General features: G+C 44.2%; 1 long non-coding RNA gene across 1 annotated transcript; it reads left to right on the top strand.

Annotated features, from left to right (window-relative positions):
• The first annotated feature begins 415 nt into the window (after positions 1-415).
• Positions 416-20,964, top strand: LOC123049084 (uncharacterized). The gene is made up of 4 exons (XR_006423442.1): positions 416-706; positions 1,282-1,287; positions 18,863-18,867; positions 20,953-20,964. It is a non-coding gene; the product is annotated as an uncharacterized lncRNA (long non-coding RNA).
• Positions 20,965-22,489: the final 1,525 nt, after the last annotated feature.

Below are 22,489 nucleotides of genomic sequence, written 5' to 3'. Positions count from 1 at the left end.
GACGTTCACATAACACCACTAGAGGAGAGACAACATACATCTCATCAAAATATCGAACGAATACCAAATTCACATGACTACTAATAGCAAGACTTCTCCCATGTCCTCAGGAACAAACGTAACTACTCACAAATCATATTCATGTTCATAATCAGAGGGGTATTAATATGCATAAAGGATCTGAACATATAATCTTCCACCAAATAAACCAACTAGCATCAACTACAAGGCGTAATCAACACTACTAGCAACCTACAGGTACCAATCCCAGACTTAGAGACAAGAATTGGATACAAGAGATGAACTAGGGTTTGAGAGGAGATGGTGCTGGTGAAGATGTTGATGGAGATTGACCCCCTCCCGATGAGAGGATCGTTGGTGATGACGATGGCGATGATTTCCCCCTCCGCGCAGTACAACAGGGAGTTGTATGCTGCGTTCGGGAAGGATGAATCGCTCCCGAAAAGGAGTCTATTGATTCTCTCCCAATTGGTTGGATCGTAGGGGCGATGATTTACTTCACGGGCGAGGTCTCTGGTTCAAGTCCAGGATGGCCCAACTGCGCCAGGGAAAAGAATAGAAGAAGCATCTGACTCTTTCATGCATACTCCACTTGGCTCGGGGGGGGATATAGCTCAGTTGGTAGAGCTCCGCTCTTGCAATTGGGTCGTTGCGATTACGGGTTGGCTGTCTAATTGTCCAGGCGGTAATGAGGGAAGTGTCCCCGGCAGAACAGCTCTGCCGGAGCCCTAGATTTGTTCCGCCAAGGTTCCGCCTCGTGGTGGCGGAGTCTCGTCCCGAAAGGTTGCTTATGATTTTCTTCGGACGAAAGACTTCATATAGCAGAAGATGGGCATCGGAGGGCCACCAGAGGGCCCACGAGGCAGGGGGCAAGCCCAGGGGGTAGGGCGCGCCCCCACCCTCGTGGCCAGGGTGTGGGCCCCCTCTGGTATTTTCTTCGCTCAGTATTTTTTATTATTTCCAAAAATAGCTTCCGTGGAGTTTCAGGACTTTTGGAGTTGTGTAGAATAGGTCTCTAATATTTGCTCCTTTTCCAGCCCAGAATTCCAGCTGCCGGCATTCTCCCTCTTTATGTAAACCTTGCAAAATAAGAGAGAATAGGCATAAGTATTGTGACATAATGTGTAATAACAGCCCATAATGCAATAAATATCGATATAAAAGCATGATGCAAAATGGACGTATCAACTCCCCCAAGCTTAGACCTCGCTTGTCCTCGAGCGGAAGCCGATAACGATAAATATGTCCACATGTTTAGAGGTAGAGGTGTCGATAAAATAAAATACGGACATGAGGGCATCATGATCATTCTTATAACAGCAACATGTATAGATATTATCATATGATTTCTTATGCTCAAGTAATAATCTATTCACAATATCAAGTATGAATGAGAAACTTCATTGAGAACTAACAAACTATAATCTCAGTCATTGAAGCAATTGTAATTTATCATAACATCAGAAAGACTATGTCAGAGCTTTTCAGCAAGCCCAAATACTCAACTATCATTTAGTCTTTCAAAATTGCTAACACTCACGCAATACTTGTGGTTACAGAGTTTTAATCGGACACAGAGAAAGATAGGGGCTTATAGTTTCGCCTCCCAACCCCTTACCTCAAGGGTAATGTCAACAATAATAGTTCATGCTAACTTACATCCAATTAGATATATATATATATATATATATATATATATATATATATCAGGATCTTTCCAACACACCGTGCTTGCCAAAGGATAAAATGTAAAAAGGAAAGGTGAAAATCACCATGACTCTTGCATAAGGTAGAAGATAAAAGTAAAAAGATAGGCCCTTCGCAGAGGGAAGCAGAGGTTGCCATGCGCTTTCAGGGTTGGATGCACAAAATCTTAATGCGAAAGAACATCACTTTATATTGCCACTTGTGATATGGACCTTTATTATGCAGTCCGTCGCTTTTATTTCTTCCACATCACAAGATCGTATAAAGCTTATTTCCTCCACACTAATCAATCATACATATTTAGAGAGCAATTTTTATTGCTTGCACCGTTGACAACATACTTGAAGGATCTTACTCAATCCATAGGTAGATATGGTGGACTCTTATGGCAAAACTGGGTTTAAGGGTATTTGGAAGCACAAGTAGTATCTCTACTTGGTGCAAAGAATTTGGCTAGCATGAGGGGGAAAAGCAAGCTCAACATGTTGGATGATCCATGACAATATACTTTATTTCAGATATAAGAAAACATAACCCATTACGTTGTCTTCCTTGTCCAACATCAACTCTTTAGCATGTCATATTTTAATGAGTGCTCACAATCATAAAAGATGTCCAAGATAGTATATTTATATGTGAAACCTCTCTTTCTTTATTACTTCCTATTAATTGCAACGATGACCAAAGCTATGTTTGTCAACTCTCAACAACTTTTAGTCATCATACTCTTTCTATGTGAATTCATACTCTCCATAAGATCAATATGATCTCTTTATTTCTTTTTATTCCTTTTCTTTTTATTTAATTCCCTCAAGATCATAGCAAAATAATCAATCCTTTGACTCAACACTAATCTTTATTATATATAGCTCACGGACTCGATTACATAGAGGGATCATAGAGCAAAACTCAAAACTAGATCATACTAAAACTTTATTCTACTAGATCAAAATATTACTAAAAGGATCAAACTTAGAAAACGGTAAAGATAGAGATGTGATGGTGATACGATACCCGGGCACCTCCCCCAAGCTTGGCAGTTGCCAAGAGGAGTGCCCATACCCATATGATTATATGTCCCTTTTTGAGGAGGTGATGATGGAGTTGTTGATGATGGCAGTTGTGTCTTTAGCTTCTTCATACTGTAATTGAGAAGGGCAATTTCCTCCTTTAAATCATCGACCTCCGATTCCAGCTTCAAGATCTTATCACATAAATCTCCTTTGCTTTTCTGCCGAAAACGAGAAGGAATAGATCAGTTGTTAGATAGTTTAGCTCTCTTAGGGAGACTAGATTTCTTGAATTTCACGTGCATATCCCCAGGTTGAGGTAGAGGGACATCCTCCTTCTCCGAACTTGAATCATTGATCCTCATCAAATGAGCATCCTCCTCCTCATCCGTAGTTCGGCCACAAGGGGATATATCCCCATAGGTCTTTGGGTCAGCAATGAGGTGTGAGACATAGCTCTCTCCATCGGAATCCTGAGATGACATCTTGCTCCAAATCTGCTACAGAAACAGCTCGAAACAAGAACAGAGAACAATTGCATGATACAGGAGTCAAAACCTTCAGTAGATTATATAATGAATTTTTACCGACCAAAATACGTATCGTGCAAGAAAACAGAGTCCGGAGAGCGCACGAGGTGCCCACGAGGCAGGGGGCGCGCCCAGGGGGGTAGGGCGCGCCCTCCACCCTCGTGGAGGCCTCGTGTCCTTCCCGGACCGCTTCTTATTTTTCTAATTTTCTAAATATTCCAAAACGAAGAAAAATTGCCATTAGAACTGTTTTGGAGTCGGTTTACTTACCGTACCACATACCTATTCCTTTTCGGAGTCTGAAATGTTCTGGAAAGTGGCTCTTATGTATTCCTCCGGGGTTACGGTTTCAATAACATTGGTTTCAACATTTATAGGATTACCAGAGATATAATGTTTGATTCTTTGACCGTTCACCACCTTCGGATTTGTGCCTTAGAAGTTGTTGATTTTTATGGCACCGGAACGATAGACCTCCTTGATAATGTAAGGGCCTTCCCATTTAGAGAGAAGTTTTCCTGCAAAAAATCTTAAACGAGAGTTGTATAGCAATACATAATCACCTACATTAAACTCACGCTTTTGTATTCTTTTTTCATGCCATCTTTTAACTTTTTCTTTAAACAATTTGGCATTCTCATAGGCTTGGGTTCTCCATTCATCAAGTGAGCATAGTCAAATAACCTCTTCTCACCGGCAAGTTTGAAATCATAATTGAGCTCTTTAATGGCCCAATATGCCTTATGTTCTAGTTCGAGAGGTAAGTGACATGCTTTTCCATAAACCATTTTATACGGAGACATACCCATAGGATTTTTATATGCAGTTCTATAGGCCCATAATGCATCATCAAGTTTCTTGGACCAATTCTTTCCAGATCTATTAACAGTCTTTTGCAAAATTAATTTAAGCTCTCTGTTGCTCAATTCTACTTGACCACTAGACTGTGGGTGATAAGGAGATGCAATTCTATGATTAACATCATACTTAGCAAGAATTTTGCGAAAAGCACCATGAATAAAATGTGAACCACCACCAGTCATTAAATATCTAGGGACTCCAAACCTCGGAAAAATAACTTCTTTAAGCATTTTAATAGAGGTGTTATGATCAGCACTACTAGTTGGAATAGCTTCTACCCACTTAGTAACGTAATCAACAGCAACTAAAATATGTGTATATCCATTAGGGGAAGGAAACGGTCCCATATAATCAAAGCCCCAAACATCAAATGGTTCAATAACAAGTGAATAATTCATAGGCATTTCCTGACGTCTACTAATATTACCAATTCTTTGACATTCATCACAAGATAATACAAACTTACGGGCATCCTTGAAGAGAGTAGGCCAATAAAAACCGGATTGCAATACCTTATGTGCAGTTCTATCTCCAGCGTGGTGTCCTCCATAAGCCTCGGAGAGACACTTGCGTAGGATCTGTTCCTGTTCATGCTCAGGTACACAACGTCTAATAACACCATCTAATCCTTCTTTATAAAGATGTGGGTCATCCCAGAAGTAATGTCTCAAATCATAGAAAAACCTTTTCTTTTGTTGGTATGTGAAACTAGGTGGTATAAACTTAGCAACAATGTAATTAGCATAATCAGCATACCATGGAGTAGTACGAGAAACATTTATGACATTTAGTTGTTCATTAGGAAAGCTATCATCAATAGGTAGTGGGTCATCAAGAACATTTTCTAACCTAGACAAGTTGTCTGCAACGGGGTTCTCAGCTCCCTTTCTATCAATAATATGCAAATCAAATTCCTGTAGCAAGAGAACCCATCTAATAAGTCTAGGTTTAGCATCTTTCTTTTCCATAAGATATTTAATAGCAGCATGATCAGTGTGAATAGTTACTTTAGAATCAACAATATAAGGTCTGAACTTATCACAAGCAAATACAACTGCTAAAAATTCTTTTTCAGTAGTGGCATATTTTCTCTGGGCATTGTCTAGAGTTTTACTAGCATATTGAATAACATTTAATTTCTTATCAACTCTTTTCCCTAGAACAACACCCATAGCATAATCGCTAGCATCACACATAATTTCAAAGGGTAAATTCCAAACAGGTGGCTGAACGATAGGTGCAGAGATTAATGCTTTCTTAAGTATTTCAAATGCTTCTACACAATCATCATCAAAGACAAATGGTATATCTTTTTGCAATAGATTAGTAAGAGGCCGAGAAATTTTTGAGAAGTCCTTAATGAACCTCCTATAAAATCCAGCGTGACCAAGGAAACTTGTCATACCTTTGATGTCCTTGGGACATGGCATCTTTTCAATAGCATCAACTTTAGCTTTATCAACTTCAATACCTCTTTCAGAAATTTTGTGCCCCAAGACAATACCTTCATTAACCATAAAGTGGCTCTTCTCCCAATTCAAGACAAGATTAGTTTCTTCACATCTCTGCAAAACTCGATCAAGGTTGCTCAAGCAATCATCAAAAGAGGATCCATAGACGGAGAAATCGTCCATGAAAACCTCACAAATCTTTTCACAAAAATCAGAGAATATAGCCATCATGCATCTTTGAAAGGTAGCAGGTGCATTACATAAACCAAAAGGCATACGTCTATAAGCAAAAGTACCGAAAGGACAAGTAAATGTGGTCTTAGCTTGATCATCAGCTGACACAGGTATTTGAGAGAAACCAGAATAACCATGTAGAAAGCAAAAATGTGTATGTTTGGATAATCTTTCTAGCATTTGATCAATAAAAGGTAAGGGGTAATGATCCTTTTTAGTAGCTTTATTTAATTTGCGAAAATCAATTACCATCCTATAACCTGTAATAATTCTTTACGGAATCAATTCATCTTTATCATTAGGAATGACAGTAATACCTCCCTTCTTAGGGACACAATGGACATGACTTACCCACTGACTATCAGCTACAGGATAGATTATACATGCCTCAAGGAGCTTTAGTATTTCCTTTCTTACCACTTCTTTCATCTTAGGATTCAGCCGTCGTTGGTGATCAATAACTGGTTTGGCATCTTTCTCCAAATTTATTTTATGTTGACATAGAGTGGGACTAATGCCCTTAAGATCATCAAGAGTATATCCAATAGCAGCACGGTGCTTCTTCAGAGTTTCAATAATTTTTCTTCCTCCTTCTCTAAAAGGTTAGCACTAATAATAACGGGATATATCTTCTTTTCATCAAGATAAGCATATTTAAGAGTATCAGGTAATGGTTTAAGCTCAAACACGGGATCACCCTTGGGTGAAGGAGGATCCCCTAGGATTTCAACAGGCAAATTGTGTTTCGGAATAGGTCCCTGTTTAAAGAATACTTCATCTATTTCCCTTCTTTCATTCATAAACATATCATTTTCATGGTCTAGCAAATATTGTTCTAAAGGATCACTAGGAGGTACGGCAATAGAAGCAAGACCAATAATTTCATCTTTACTAGGCAATTCCTCTTCACGATGTTGTCTACGAAATTTAGAAAAATTAAATTCATGAGTCATATCACCTAAACCAATAGTAACAACATCCTTTTCGTAGTCTATCCTAGCATTAACAGTGTTCAAGAAGGGTCTACCAAATATAATGGGACAAAAGCTATCTTGTGGGGAACCAAGAACAAGAAAATCAGCTGGATATTTAGTTTTCCCACACAAGACTTCAACATCTCTCACAATCCTAATTGGTGAAATAGTATCTCTATTGGCAAGCTTAATGGTAACATCAATCTCTTCTATTTTAGCAGGTGCAATATCATGCATAATTTCTTTGTATAAGGAATGAAGTATTGCACTAGCACTAGCACCCATATCACACAAGCCATGATAACAATGATCTCCTATTTTAACAGAAATAACAGGCATGCCTACCACAGGTCTATGTTTATCCTTAGCACACGGTTTAGCAATTCTAGCAGTGTCATCACAGAAATAAATAACATGCCCATCAATATTATCAGCCAAGAGATCTTTAACAATAGCAATATTAGGTTCAACTTTAACTTGTTCAGGAGGTGTATAGGTTCTAATATTACTTTTACGAACCACTGTTGAAGCTTTAGCATGATCCTTTATTCTAACAGGGAAATGTGGTTTCTCGACATAAGCAGTAGGAACAATAGGATCATTATAAGTGATAGTCTTTTCTTCAACTTTAATAGGTGCAACTACTTTTACTTCTATGGGAGGATGATATTTAAACCACTTCTCCTTAGGGAGATCAACATGAGTAGCAAAAGATTCACAAAAAGAAGCTACTATCTCAGAGTCAAGTCCATATTTAGTGCTGAATTTACGGAAAACATCGGTCCCCATAAAAGATTTAACACAATCAAACTTAGGTGTTATACCTGACTCCTTACCTTCGTCGAGGTCCCAATCTTCAGAGTTGCGTTTAATTCTTTCCAATAAATCCCATTTGAATTCAATAGTCTTCATCATAAAGGAACCAGTACAAGAAGTATCGAGCATGGTGCGATTGTTGTCAGAAAGTCGAGCATAATTTTTTTGAATAATCATTTCTCTTGAGAGCTCATGATTGGGGCATGAATATAACATTGACTTAAGCCTCCCCAAGCTTGAGCGATGCTTTCTCCTTTGCGAGGCTACAAATTATATATATAATTATGATCACGATGAACAAGATGCATAGGATAAAACTTCTGATGAAATTCCAATTTCAATCGCTTGTAGTTCCATGATCCCATATCATCACATAGCCTATACCATGTCAATGCATCTCCCTTCAAAGATAAATGGAAGACCTTCTTCTTGATAACATCATCGGGCATACCTGCAAGCTTAAATAATCCGCAAACTTCATCCACATATATTAGGTGCTCATCAGGATGTAATGTTCCATCTCCTGCAAAAGGATTAGCTAGCAGTTTTTCTATCATACCCGAAGGAATTTCAAAGTAGACATTTTCATTTTCAGTAGGTTCAGTAGGTTGAGGAGCAACTCTTTGCTCTACTGGTCGGGGTAAATATACCTCGAACAAGCCCCTCAGAGGATTACTTTCCATAGTAACAAGTGACAGTAAATTTCAGCACACTATATAAATTTTTTCCTTACCAAATTCCACCTACCAAAGGCGCTTCACTCCCCGGCAACGGCGCCAGAAAAGAGTCTTGATGACCCACAAGTATAGGGGATCTATCATAGTCCTTTCGATAAGTAAGAGTGTCGAACCCAACGAGGAGCAGAAGGAAATGATAAGCGGTTTTCAGCAAGGTATTCTCTGCAAGCACTGAAATTGTAGGTAACAGATAGTTTTGTGATAAGATAATTTGTAACGAGCAACAAGTAACAAAAGTAAATAAAGTGCAGCAAGGTGGCCCAATCCTTTTTGTAGCAAAGGACAAGCCTGGACAAACTCTTATATAGAGAAAACGCTCCCGAGGACACATGGGAATTATCGTCAAGCTAGTTTTCATCACGTTCATATGATTCGCGTTCGGTACTTTGATAATTTGATATGTGGGTGGACCGGTGCTTGGGTGCTGTCCTTACTTGGACAAGCATCCCACTTATGATTAACTCCTATTGCAAGCATCCGCAACTACAAAAGAAGTATTAAGGTAAACCTAACCATAGCATGAAACATATGGATCCAAATCAGCCCCTTACGAAGCAACGCATAAACTAGGGTTTAAGCTTCTGTCACTCTAGCAACCCATCATCTACTTATTACTTCCCAATGCCTTCCTCTAGGCCCAAATAATGGTGAAGTGTCATGTAGTCGACGTTCACATAACACCACTAGAGGAGAGACAACATACATCTTATCAAAATATCGAACGAATACCAAATTCACATGACTACTAATAGCAAGACTTCTCCCATGTCCTCAGGAACAAACGTAACTACTCACAAAGCATATTCATGTTCATAATTAGAGGGGTATTAATATGCATAAAGGATCTGAACATATGATCTTCCACCAAATAAACCAACTAGCATCAACTACAAGGAGTAATCAACACTACTAGCAACCTACAGGTACCAATCCCAGACTTAGAGACAAGAATTGGATACAAGAGATGAACTAGGGTTTGAGAGGAGATGGTGCTGGTGAAGATGTTGATGGAGATTGACCCCCTCCCGATGAGAGGATCGTTGGTGATGACGATGGCGATGATTTCCCCCTCCCGGAGGGAAGTGTCCCCGACAGAACAGCTCTGCCGGAGCCCTAGATTGGTTCCGCCAAGGTTCCGCCTCGTGGCGGCGGAGTCTCGTCCCGAAAGCTTGCTTATGATTTTTCTTCGGATGAAAGACTTCATATAGCAGAAGATGGGCATCGGAGGGCCACCAGGGGGCCCACGAGGCAGGGGGCGCGCCAGGGGGTAGGGCGCGCCCCCCACCCTCGTGGCCTGGGTGTGGGCCCCCTCTGATATTTTCTTCGCCTAGTATTTTTTATTATTTCAAAAAATAACTTCCGTGGAGTTTCAGGACTTTTGGAGTTGTGCAGAATAGGTCTCTAATATTTGCTCCTTTTCCAGCCCAGAATTCCAGCTGCCAGCATTCTCCCTCTTTATGTAAACCTTGCAAAATAAGAGAGAATAGGCATAAGTATTGTGACATAATGTGTAATAACAGCCCATAATGCAATACACATCGATATAAAAGCATGATGCAAAATGGACGTATCAGCGGGTACCCCTCAGGGCTGACCCGTCTTTAGTAACATGGTTCAGTGTAAAGTCATAGTAACCATAGTAACCGTGTGTCTAACACCAAGGGGAAAACCTGAGGAGTCACCCTTGACGGATTCCACTCGATGTAATCATCAAGGTGAACGTAAGAGGATCCACCCTCGAGGTTCACACTTGAGGGGTTGCACGAAAGAGTCGTATCGGAAGTGGTTAAGGCGGAATCACCCTCGATGACCACGACCGAATAGCTACACTACAGGGTTAACATCAGAAGTGCTGATGAGGTCTCACCCTCGACACTCGATAGTAACCCAGTAGTGTCGAGCAACTAAGGGGAAAGTGATGTGCGGTGCCGGGCCTGGTCTTCGATCCCGTTGATTGGGTCTTCGATGATGAAGCAGGGGCAACTAGGACAAGGTGGGGGTCACTGATGGATCACTAACCAACCTATACTAAGCAGTTTAGGATAAGCAGGTAGGTAACAATAAGCAGGTTACAAAAGTAGGCTATGCATCAGAATAGGAGCAAACAATTGAAGTAGCAAAATCTAATGCAAGCATGAGAGAATGGAATGGGCGATATCGGGATGATCAAAAAGGGGGCTTGCCTGGAAGCTCCGCTGAAAGGGAAGAAGGGTCATCGTCGACGTAGTCGATCACAGGGACATCAACAGCGGTCTCGGGGTCTACCGGAGAGAAGAGGGGGAACAAAAAATAAATACAAGCAAACATAAAGCAGGACATGACAATAAGTAGCACTAGGCGTGTTCTAACGCGGCACTACACGATACCGGTGAAGGCGGAAAAACATCCGGGAATGTTTTCCCGAAGTTTGGCCTTTTCAGACAGATGAAAAAGACGGGACGGTTGCATGTTCGTTATGCTAGGGACGTGTGGCAGATGAACGGGCTGCGTACTCAGATTCGTCTCGTCGTTCTGAGCAACTTTCATGTATAAAACTTTTTCATCCGAGCTACGAATTATTTTATATGATTTTTCAAAGTTTTATTCAATTACTAGAATTATCAGATTTTAATTTATTTCCAAAAACAGGATTAATGCAACAGCATGACGTCATCACGACGTCAGCATTCAAAGGAGTTGACCAGGGTCAACCCTGACATGTGGGGCCTTTCTGTCATAGACTAACAGCTAATCAAGTTAATTAGGTATACTATATAGAGTTAATTAAGGTAATTAATTGGTTAATTAATTAATTAATTAACTTTATTTATTAATTTTATTATTTCCTTTTTTGTTTAGGAAAGGGGTGTGGGGCCCTATTGTCATAGGCCCAGGCCACAAACGGGCGCAGGGCGTGGTTGTAACGGGCGGCGAATGCGGGCATGGGCGTCGGACGCCTGTGCCCGGGCGCGGCTAGGACGACGGGGAGCGGGGGGGGGGGGGGGCGCCGGCGCAGGGGCCAACGGCGGGAGGCGGGCGACGCGGAGCGAGGGGCGTGGCTCGGCGAGCGGTGGCCGGTGCAGGCGAGGGCGCGCGGCGCGAAGTGGCAGTGGCGTTGCGAGGGACGTGGCGCAGGGGGCGCGCAGAAGCAGCGGGCAGGGAGTGCGACAGGGGACGGCTGGGGGTGCAGCGGCCAGCAGCAAAACGGCAGCAGTAGCACAGCAGAGTAGCAGCGCAAGTAGCAGGCAGAGCCACGAGCGCGAGGGGTGGGCGCGGTGACCGCGGGCGACGAGCTTACGGGTGGTAGTGGTGCCGGTGCTAAACACGGACAGAGGGAGAGGGAAGGATGCATCTCGCATGGTGGCTCACATCGAGGTGCGTAGGGGGCTCAGGGGAGCCGGAGGGACCCTGCCGGCGAGGTCCCGCGACCGGACGGGCCGGCAGGCGCGAGGGCGAAGCAGAGGTGCGGGTTGAGGGAGCTCGTCGGGCGGAGGAAGAGGAGCCGCAGGGGCGGAGCTGACGAGGAGGAGGCCGGGGACGGTCTTGGCAATGCGGCGGTGAGGCGTTGGTGGGGCGACACTGGGGGTGGGCGCCGGTGTCGGGGATCGGGGGGGGGGGGGAGAGTTCGCCGGGGTCGGGGGGTTGAGCGCCCCCATCCAGGTCGGGTCGTGGGGGACAGAGGAGCGATGGGAGCGTGGGGGGAGTGGGGTGGATCGGGGCTAGGGTTTGCGGGTGGTGGGGGGTTATGCGTGGAGAGGTGGGCCAGCCGGGGTGGGCTGGCCGACTGGGCTAGTTAGGCCTGCTGGTCCGGGTGGCCAAGGCCTAGAGGGGGCACGGGGGCTTCTCCCTACATTTTCTCTTTGTACAACTTTTTAGCTCTTATTTTTATTAAAAACTTCTCTATTTTATTTAATATAGAGCATTAAACCATCTTACAAAAATGTTGGTTCATAACCATAATTAGTTATGAAATATTTTCCACACTCTAAACATTTTAGTTTGCATGTTTCAGAACTTTGAATTTTGACTTTAATTTGAATTTGAAGTTGAATGGTGTTTGAATGCGAATGAGGATTAGCAACAATAAGAGTGATGACATGGCACCATCAACAGGGGATTACTGTAGCATGAGTCTCCGGGTGTTACAAATCTCCTCCACTACAAGAAATCTCGTCCCGAGATTTAATGGGTGGAGTAAGGGGGAAAGACTCGGGAAGGACAAAGCTCAACACAAGATAGGTACCTCGGGGCTATCTCAGTGAAGGTGGCATAGAGGCACCTCTCGAGTTGAAATTCAAGAAAGTCATCGAGAGCAAGGTTAGAAGGTGAAATAAGAAGCTTCAACCGGGTAGGCAATCGTTCGTTGCCTGAAACAAAGGGTGAAAGGGGTTCAGAGCAATGGGAATAAGTATTGCGTCTGATACCAGAATAGAGCACCTCTCGGAAGGCGGCTCGGGATTTTCATATGAAGCCAAGCGTGAGAAATAGCCTTAGAAACAAGGGTGTACAAGAGAGTCAGGTTTTGATCTTGTGGAACTGTGGGTTATGGGCCCACCATGTGGGTTAAAAAGCAGGAAGGCGGTAACATCTTGAACGGTCATGATAGCAAGGCAGGTCAGAGGATAGCCTGTCAGTTATGTCGGTAACAATGTCGGTACCAAGGGCGAGGGACGAAGAGAACCATTTTCCTGCTCGTTAAAACGAGGCGGGCCAATAGGCAAAGTTCTCGTCCATCGGTGGTTACCGAAATGTCATCAACAATAGTAACAGTGTCTCACTGACAAGGTTGTACATTGGGGTGTTTTCATAAGCAGAGAATTAATTTTGCTTAGGTCATATAGATCACAAGAAAGGTTAATCAAACCAATGGAAAGGAAAAATGATTAATTGATTATTCAAATTAACCAATGGGAAGGAAAATGTGTGTACACACAAGAACTAGGAGTATATCCTTTCCCAAGGAAAGCGGAACACGATATACATGATAGGACAGCAAGTTCAAAAGCATCTAGATAAAGGGGCGAGGGAAAACCATGATATTACCCATACAACGGTGTTTGGATAATAGATCAAGAAACATTTTGCAATGTGCTTCCAATGTTGCTGTTGATATTCGGAATACCACAGTCATGCTTCGAGGTAGCAATTACATGGTGTTTCAAGTAAAGATAATGGTGAAGCGAAAGGTTATTGGAACCACAGGTATGACACAAGCTCGAAATCAAGTTTGTTGTTCGAGGTGAAATGGTAAGATGAGAGGAACGACGTAAGCTTCGCTCATCCTCGAAAATTGTGCTCCGGGACGAAGGGCCAGGTAGCACAGTTAGAATTTAGCACGACAAGCATATAGCTGACCAGGCTAGGAATGATGTGATGGAGTATCCAACTCCCCAGCAACAAAGTACTAGGAGTGCTGAATCACCGAGCGGAATCGATTCATTGTTCGGTGGTCTCGGTTGATAACCCAAAACCCATGGAGTGACTATGACAGGGAAAGGTAGTGCTTCATCAAAAGTTCATAAGATGTAGTGCAATGGCATGATATCCTCGAGATACCAGGGGTAATACCCGAAGGAATATCAAAATAGAGGTTGAGGAGATGCATTGATCTGTAGAAGACGAGTGCTTTAACTTGTCCGAGAAATGGAATCAAAGGGGAACAATCATGGTCAGAGCCATGGTTGCAAAGGACCAAACATAGATACCAGATTAACTTATAACAAGGGGATTATTATTATCACAAGAGGCTTCCATGATAAGTTCCACATCGGGTTCATGGGCATGAACACAAAGTTCAAGGTCGACTCCCACTTCTTCAATGCATAACCTTCCATTCACTTCTTTGTTAAAAAATATTTGAAAGTGAAGAACTACCTGTTACCATAGGAGTATGACCCGTGAAAACCATCGGGTTGACCCGGATTAGAGAAGGCATAGGTTCAACCCATCGGGGCATATTAGGAACATATACCACGAACTTCAGGAATAATGAACACCAGCTCGAAAGTAGAGCATGGTTGACAAAAGGAGAGGTTACAATTTACCAAAGGCATCATGTATCAGGGAAATAACTCACAAGGTGATTAAATATGAAGGACACTGTCTGGTAATAATCCAACAATGGATTTGGCGGTCCATAATGGAGCGGATGTGAGTATCGGTACTCAATCAGAGGAAGAAGGAATGCAAGGGCATCGGATTATAGAACATCTGAATAATTCGATACTTAGATAACAAAGGATTTATGATTTCAAGACGAAGGATCAGAAGCAGAGGCTCTGATCAAAAGATGAGTAAGTTGAATAGACTTAGAGGTGCACCCGATCAAATCTTGACTGGGCAAGAACCAACCCATATCCAGAGCGATGTCGGAGCCGGAAGGAAAATTTCTAAGGATTAATTGATGATTGCGAGTATTCGCTCACACGTTAAATCCATAGGAACAGAATGACAATCACAAAGAATTTTAAAGAATATTGCTAGACATATGGAATTAATCCTAATGCGAGCAGGCAAGGAGAATCAAGAGTAATAGGCTGCAGAGGGTTTTCGGAAGATCAAATAGTGTTTCCAAGTATTTGGGAAAGCATATGAACAACTGGGGATGAACGAACCCCGGTTAAGTGAATTATCCGCAGTGCAAAAGAAGATGCAAAGCAGAAGGCACAAAGGATTCTCGGAACAACGGAGAGTACTAGGGGTATCTCGTAACAACAGGAGCAACTGGGAATGAAGGTACAGGCGGCAAGGATGTTATTCACGGGGATTACCGGCGGTCAGAAATTGCATGGCAGTGGACACAGGGTCTTGGGATACATCAAGAAGTATCTTCAGAGTCTTCTGATGTAGCAGACGATCATCTATGTTGAAGGAGCTCTCTGGGAGGAAGCGTTTACGAGAACCTAGTGTTAGAGTTAGCAAAATTATTTAACCCGAATAGAAGAGAGATCAGAGTCCCAGAGTATAGACGAGGAGTAAAAGATCCTAATTCCACCCAATGGCGACGTGGGCCCGTAAGACACACAGCCATGTTAGTAAAAGTTTTTTTGTGGTGACTAGACTCGACTTCGGCCAAGGAGTTGGAAGGGGGCTACCACCAGGCAGTCAGCTCTGATACCAACTTGTGACGCCCTCGATTCAATCGTACACTAATCATACACGCAAATGTGTACGATCAAGATCAAGGACTCACGGGAAGATATCACAACACAACTCTAGACACAAATAAAATAATACAAGATTTATATTACAAGCCATGGGCCTCGAGGGCTCGAATACATAAGCTCGAATACACAAGAGTCAGCGGAAGCAACAATATCTGAGTACAGACATAAGTTGAACAGGGGATGCCTTAAGAAGGCTAGCACAAAAGCAACACGATCGAAGAGGCAAGGCCTCCTGCTTGGGAGCCTCCTAACTACTCCTGGTCGTCAGCGGTCTCCACATAGTAGTAGGCACCCTCGGGGTAGTAGTAGTCATCAGTGGGGTCATCTGGATCCTGGGCTCCACCATCTGGTTGCGACAACCGGAAAGAAGAAAGAAGGGGGAAAGGGGGTAGCAAAGCAACCGTGAGTACTCATCCAAAGTACTCGCAAGCAAGGATCTACACTACATATGCAACATTATCAAAGGAAGGCTATATATGTGGACTGGGCTGCAGAAATGCCAGAATAAGAGGGGGAGAAGCTAGTCCTATCGAAGACTAGCATCTTCTGGAAACCACCATCTTGCAGCAACAGGAGGGAGTAGAGTAGTATAACATAAGTCATATTTATGTTGTTGTATCAACGCTCCGGGATCCTTTCTCGACTCCCGAAGCAACATATCGAAAACATGCCTCAGCATCCAGTTCTAGTTGTATCGATCGGGATACAACTCCGAGTGTCCGTTACCGTAGGACAGGCTATCGATAGATGTTTTCTTCCCTGCAGGGTGCACCAACTTACCCACCACGCTCGATTAACTCCGGCCGGACACACTTTAGTGGGTCATGCCCGGCCTCGGCCAAACAATACGCCACAACCCGACCTAGGCTTAATAGAGAGGTCAAGCACGCCGGACTAAACCTATGCCCCAGGGGTCTTGGGCCATCGCCCTGGGAACTCCTGCACGTTGCGTGGGCGGACAGTGAGCAGACCTAGCTACCTCCTTAAAAAGACAGGTGCTTACGCAGTCCAACCCGGCGCGCGCCGCTCAGTCGCTGACGTCTATTAAGCTTCGGCTGATGCATACGACGCAGAACGCCCATACTATGCCCACGTGATGGTTAGTGCTATCAGGCCAGAGGCCCCTCGAATCAAATATCCAAATTGTACTGGATTAGGAACGCGCGGTAACAAGCAGAGACTCACGAAAGATGTGACCCCGTCGCCCCGTCTCGAGGACTTGCGGCAAGGGCTAAGAATGCCCGGCCACGCCTCGTAATTATCTCGCGGGCACCCTCCAGGTCAACCCGACTCATCATCACTCGCAAATATGCTCGCGCGGGTACCCCTCGGGGCCGACCCCTCTTTAGTAACATGGTTCAGTGTAAAGTCATAGTAACCATAGTAACCGTGTGTCTAACACCAAGGGGAAAACCTGAGGAATCACCCTTGATGGATTCCACTCGATGTAATCATCAAGGTGAACGTAAGAGGATCCACCCTCGAGGTTCACACTTGAGGGGTTGCACGACAGAGTCGTATCGGAAGTGGTTAAGGCGGAATCACCCTCGATGACCACGACCGAATAGCTACACTACAGGGTTAACATCAGAAGTGCTGATGAGGTCTCACCCTTGACACTCGATAGTAACCCAGTAGTGTCGAGCAACTAAGGGGAAAGTGATGTATGGTGCCGGGGCCTGGTCTTCGATCCCGTTGATCGGGTCTTCGATGATGAAGCAGGGGCAACAAGGACAAGGTGGGGGTCACTGATGGATCACTAACCAACCTATACTAAGCAGTTTAGGATAAGCAGGTAGGTAACAATAAGCAGGTTACAAAAGCAGGCTATGCATCAGAATAGGAGCAAACAATTACAGTAGCGAAATCTAATGCAAGCATGAGAGAATGGAATGGGCGATATCGGGATGATCAAAAGGGGGGCTTGCCTGGAAGCTCTGTTGAAAGGGGAGAAGGGTCGTCGCGACGTAGTCGATCACAGTGACATCAACAGCGGTCTCGGGGTCTACCGGAGAGAAGAGGGGGAAGAAACAGTAAATACAAGCAAACATAAAGCAGGACATGACAATAAGCAGCACTAGGCGTGTTCTAACGCGGCACTACACGATACCGGTGAAGGCGGAAAAACATCCGGGAATGTTTTCCCGAAGTTTGGCCTTTTCGGACAGATGAAAAAGACGGGACGGTTGCATGTTCGCTATGCTAGGTACGTGTGTCAGATGAACGGGCTGCATATTCAGATTCGTCTCGTCGTTCTGAGCAACTTTCATGTATAAAACTTTTTCATCTGAGCTACGGATTTTTATATGATTTTTTAAAGTTTTATTCAATTACTAGAATTATTAGATTTTAATTTATTTCCAAAAACAGGATTAATGCAACAGCATGACATCATCACTACGTCAGCATTCAAAGGAGTTGACCAGGGTCAACCCTGACATGTGGGGCCATTCTGTCATAGACTAACAACTAATCAAGTTAATTAGGTATACTAAACAGAGTTAATTAAGGTAATTAATTGGTTAATTAATTAATTAACTTTATTTATTAATTGTATTATTTCCTTTTTTGATTAGGAAAAGGGGTGTGGGGCCCTGTTGTCATAGGCCCAGGCCACAAACGGGCGCGTGGCGTGGTTGTAACGGGCGGCGAATGCGGGCATGGGCGTCGGGCGCCTGTGCCCGGGCGCGGCTAGGCCGACGGGGAGCGGGGGGGGGGGGGCACCGGCGCAGGGGCCAGCGGCAGGAGGCGGGCGACGCGGAGCGAGGGGCGTGGCTCGGCGAGCGGCGACCGGTGCGAGCGAGCGCGCGCGGCGCGAAGTGGCAGTGGCGTTGCGAGGGACGTGGCACAGGGGGCGCGCAGAAGCAGCGGGCAGGGAGTGCGACAGGGGACGGCTGGGGGTGCAGCGGCCAGCGGCAAAACGGCAGCAGTAGCGCAGCAGGAGGGCAGCCGAGTAGCAGCGCAAGTAGCAGGCAGAGCCACGAGCGCGAGGGGTGGGCGCGGCGACGAGCTTACGGGTGGTGGTGGTGCTAGTGCTAAACACGAACAGAGGAAGAGGGGAAGGATGCATCTCTCATGGTGGCTCACATCGAGGTGCGTAGGGGGCTCAGGGGAGCCGGAGGGCCCCTGTCGGCGAGGTCCCGCGATCGGACGGGCCGGCAGGCGCGAGGGCAGAGGTGCGGGTTGAGGGAGCTCGTCGGGCGGAGGAAGAGGAGCCCCAGGGGCGGAGCTGACGAGGAGGAGGCCGGGGACGGTCTTGGTGATGCGGCGGTGAGGCGTTGGCGGGGCGACACTGGGGGTGGGCGCCGGTGTCGGGGATCGGGGGGGGGGGGGGGACGGTTCGCCGCGGTAGGGGGGTTGAGCGCCCCCGATCCAGATCGGGTCGTGGGGGAGAGAGGAGCGATGGGAGCGTGGGGGGAGTGGGGTGGATCGGGGCTAGGGTTTGCGGGTGGTGGGGGTTATGCGGGGAGAGGTGGGCCGGCCAGGGTGGGCTGGCCGACTGAGCTAGTTAGGCCTGCTGGTCCGGGTGGCCAAGGCCTAGAGGGGGCACGGGGGCTTCTCCCTATATTTTCTCTTTGTACAACTTTTTAGCTCTTATTTTTATTAAAAACTTCTTTGTTTTATTTAATATAGAGCATTAAACCATCTTACAAAAATGTTGGTTCATAACCATAATTAGTTATGAAATATTTTCCACACTCTGAACATTTTAGTTTGCATGTTTCAGAATTTTGAATTTTGACTTTAATTTGAATTTGAAGTTGAATGGTGTTTGAATGCGAATGAGGATTAGCAACAATAAGAGTGATGACATGGCACCATCAACAGGGGATTACTGTAGCATGATTCTCCGGGTGTTACAGCTGTCGTTTCTTAAAGTTTGGGGCTGCGATGCTTATGTGAAAAAGCTTCAACCTGATAAGCTCGAACCCAAATCGGAGAAATGCGTCTTCATAGGATACCCAAAGGAGACTGTTGGGTACACCTTCTACCACAGATCCGAAGGCAAGATATTCGTTGCTAAAAATGGATCCTTTCTAGAAAAGGAGTTTCTCTCGAAAGAAGTGAGTGGGAGTAAAGTAGAACTTGATGAGGTAATTGTACCTTCTCCCGAATTGGTAAGTAGTTCATCACAGAAATCAGTTCCAATGATGCCTACACCAATTAGTGAGGAAGTTAATGATGATGATCATGAGACTTCAGACCAAGTTGCTACCGAACCTCGTAGGTCAACCAGAGTACGTTCCACACCAGAGTGGTACGGTAATCCTATTCTGGAAGTCATGTTACTAGACCATGACGAACCTATGAACTTCGAGGAAGCGATGATGAGCCCAGATTCCGCAAAATGGCTTGAGACCATGAAATCTGAGATGGGATCCATGTATGAGAACAAAGTGTGGACTTTGGTTGTCTTGCTCGATGATCGGCAAGCCATAGAGAATAAATGGATCTTCAAGAAAAAAGACTGACGCTGATGGTAATGTTACTGTCTACAAAGCTCGACTTGTTGCAAAAGGTTTTCGACAAGTTCAAGGAGTTGACTACAATGAGACCTTCTCACCCGCATTTTATGATTATGAAATTTGGCAAATGGATGTCAAAACTGCATTCCTTAATGGATATTTTAAAGAATAGTTGTATATGATGCAACCAGAAGGTTTTGTCGATCCTAAAGGTTCTAACAAAGTATGCAAGCTCCAGCGATCCATTTATGGAATGGTGCAAGCCTCTCGGAGTTGGAATATACGCTTTGATAATGTGATCAAAGCATATGGTTTTATACAGAATTTTGGAGAAGCCTGTATTTACAAGAAAGTGAGTGGGAGCTCTGTAGCATTTCTAATATTATATGTAGATGACATATTGTTGATTGGAAATAATACAGAATTTCTGGATAGCATAAAAGGATACTTGAATAAGAATTTTTCAATGAAAGACCTTGGTGAAGCTGCTTATATATTGGGCATCAAGATCTATAGAGATAGATCAAGACGCTTAATTGGACTTTCACAAAGCACATACCTTGATAAAGTTTTGAAGAAGTTCACAATGGATCAGTCAAAGAAACGGTTCTTGCCTGTGTTACAAGGTGTGAAGTTGAGTCAGACTCAATGCCCGACCACTGCAGAAGATAGAGAGAAAATGAAAGTCATTCCCTATGCCTCAGCCATAGGTTTTATCATGTATGCAATGCTGTGTACCAAACCTGATGTGTGCCTTGCTATAAGTTTAGCAGGGAGGTACCAAAGTAATCCAAGAGTGGATCAATGGACAGCGGTTAAGAACATCTTGAAATACCTGAAAAGTACTAAGGATATGTTTCTCGTTTATGGAGGTGACAAAGAGCTTGTCGTAAATAGTTACATCGATGCAAGCTTTGACACTGATCCGGATGACTCTAAGTCACTTACCGGATACGTATTTATATTAAATGGTGGAGCTGTTAGTTGGTGCAGTTCCAAGCAGAGCGTCGTGGCAGGATCTACATGTGAAGCGGAGTACATAGCTGCTTCGGAAGCAGCAAATGAAGGAGTCTGGATGAAGGAGTTCATATCTGATCTAGGTGTAATACCTAGTGCACCGGGTCCAATGAAAATCTTTTGTGACAATACTGGAGCAATAGCCTTGGCGAATGAATCCAGATTTCACAAGAGAACCAAACACATCAGGAGACGCTTCAATTCCATCCGCGATCAAGTCAAGGAGGGAGACATAGAGATTTGCAAAATACATACGGATCTGAATGTTGCAGACTCGTTGACTAAGCCTCTTCCACGAGCAAAACATGATCAGCACCAAGACTCCATGGGTGTTAGAATCATTACTATGTAATCTAGATTATTGACTCTAGTGCAAGTTTGAGATTGAAGGAAATATGCCCTAGAGGCAATAATAAAGTTGTTATTTATATTTCCTTATATCATGATAAATGTTTATTATTCATGCTAGAATTGTATTAACCAGAAACTTAGTACATGTGTGAATACATAGACAAACAAAGTGTCCCTAGTATGCCTCTACTTGACTAGCTCGTTAATCAAAGATGGTTAAGTTTCCTGACCATAGACATGTGTTGTCATTTGATCAACGGGATCACATAATTAGAGAATGATGTGATGGACAAGACCCATCCGTTAGCTTAGCATAATGATCGTTTAGTTTTATTGATATTGCTTTCTTCATGACTTATACATATTCCTCTGACTATGAGATTATGCAATTCCCGAATACCGGAGGAACACTTTGTGTGCTATCAAACATCACAACGTAACTGGGTGATTATAAAGATACTCTACAGGTGTCTCCGAAGGTGTTTGTTGAGTTGGCATAGATCGAGATTAGGATTTGTCACTCCGTGTTTCGGAGAGGTATCTCTGGGCCCTCTCAATATTGCACATCACTATAAGCCTTGCAAGCAATGTGACTAATGAGTTAGTTGCGGGATGATGCATTACGGAACGAGTAAAGAGACTTGCCGGTAACGATATTGAACTAGGTACGATGATACCGACAATCGAATCTCGGGCAAGTAACATACCGATGACAAAGGGAATAACGTATGTTGTTATGTGGTTTGACCGATAAAGATCTTCGTAGAATATGTAGGAACCAATATGAGCATCCATGTTTCGCTATTGGTTATTGACCGGAGATGTGTCTCGGTCATGTCTACATAGTTCTCGAACCCGTAGGGTCCGCACGCTTAACGTTTGATGACGATTTGTATTATGAGTTATGTGTTTTGGTGACCGAAGTTTGTTCGGAGTCCCGGATGAGATCACAGACATGACGAGGAGTCTCAAAATGGTCGAGAGGTAAAGATTGATATATTGGACGAAGGTATTCGGACACCGGAAAGGTTTCAGGACATTTCGGATATTTATCGGGGAACCGAGGGGTTACCGAAACCCCCCGGGGAAGTTATGGGCCTTAATGGGCCATAAGGGAGTAGGAGAGGGCAGCCCACAGGGTGGCACCCCCCAAGGGCAGTCTGAATTGC

The sequence above is a fragment of the Triticum aestivum genome, chromosome 2D, assembly GCF_018294505.1.
Source record: "Triticum aestivum cultivar Chinese Spring chromosome 2D, IWGSC CS RefSeq v2.1, whole genome shotgun sequence".
Taxonomy (NCBI): Eukaryota; Viridiplantae; Streptophyta; class Magnoliopsida; order Poales; family Poaceae; genus Triticum; species Triticum aestivum.
The sequence above is the reverse complement of the archived record's forward strand: the minus strand, read 5'-3'. Positions and strand labels throughout refer to the sequence as shown.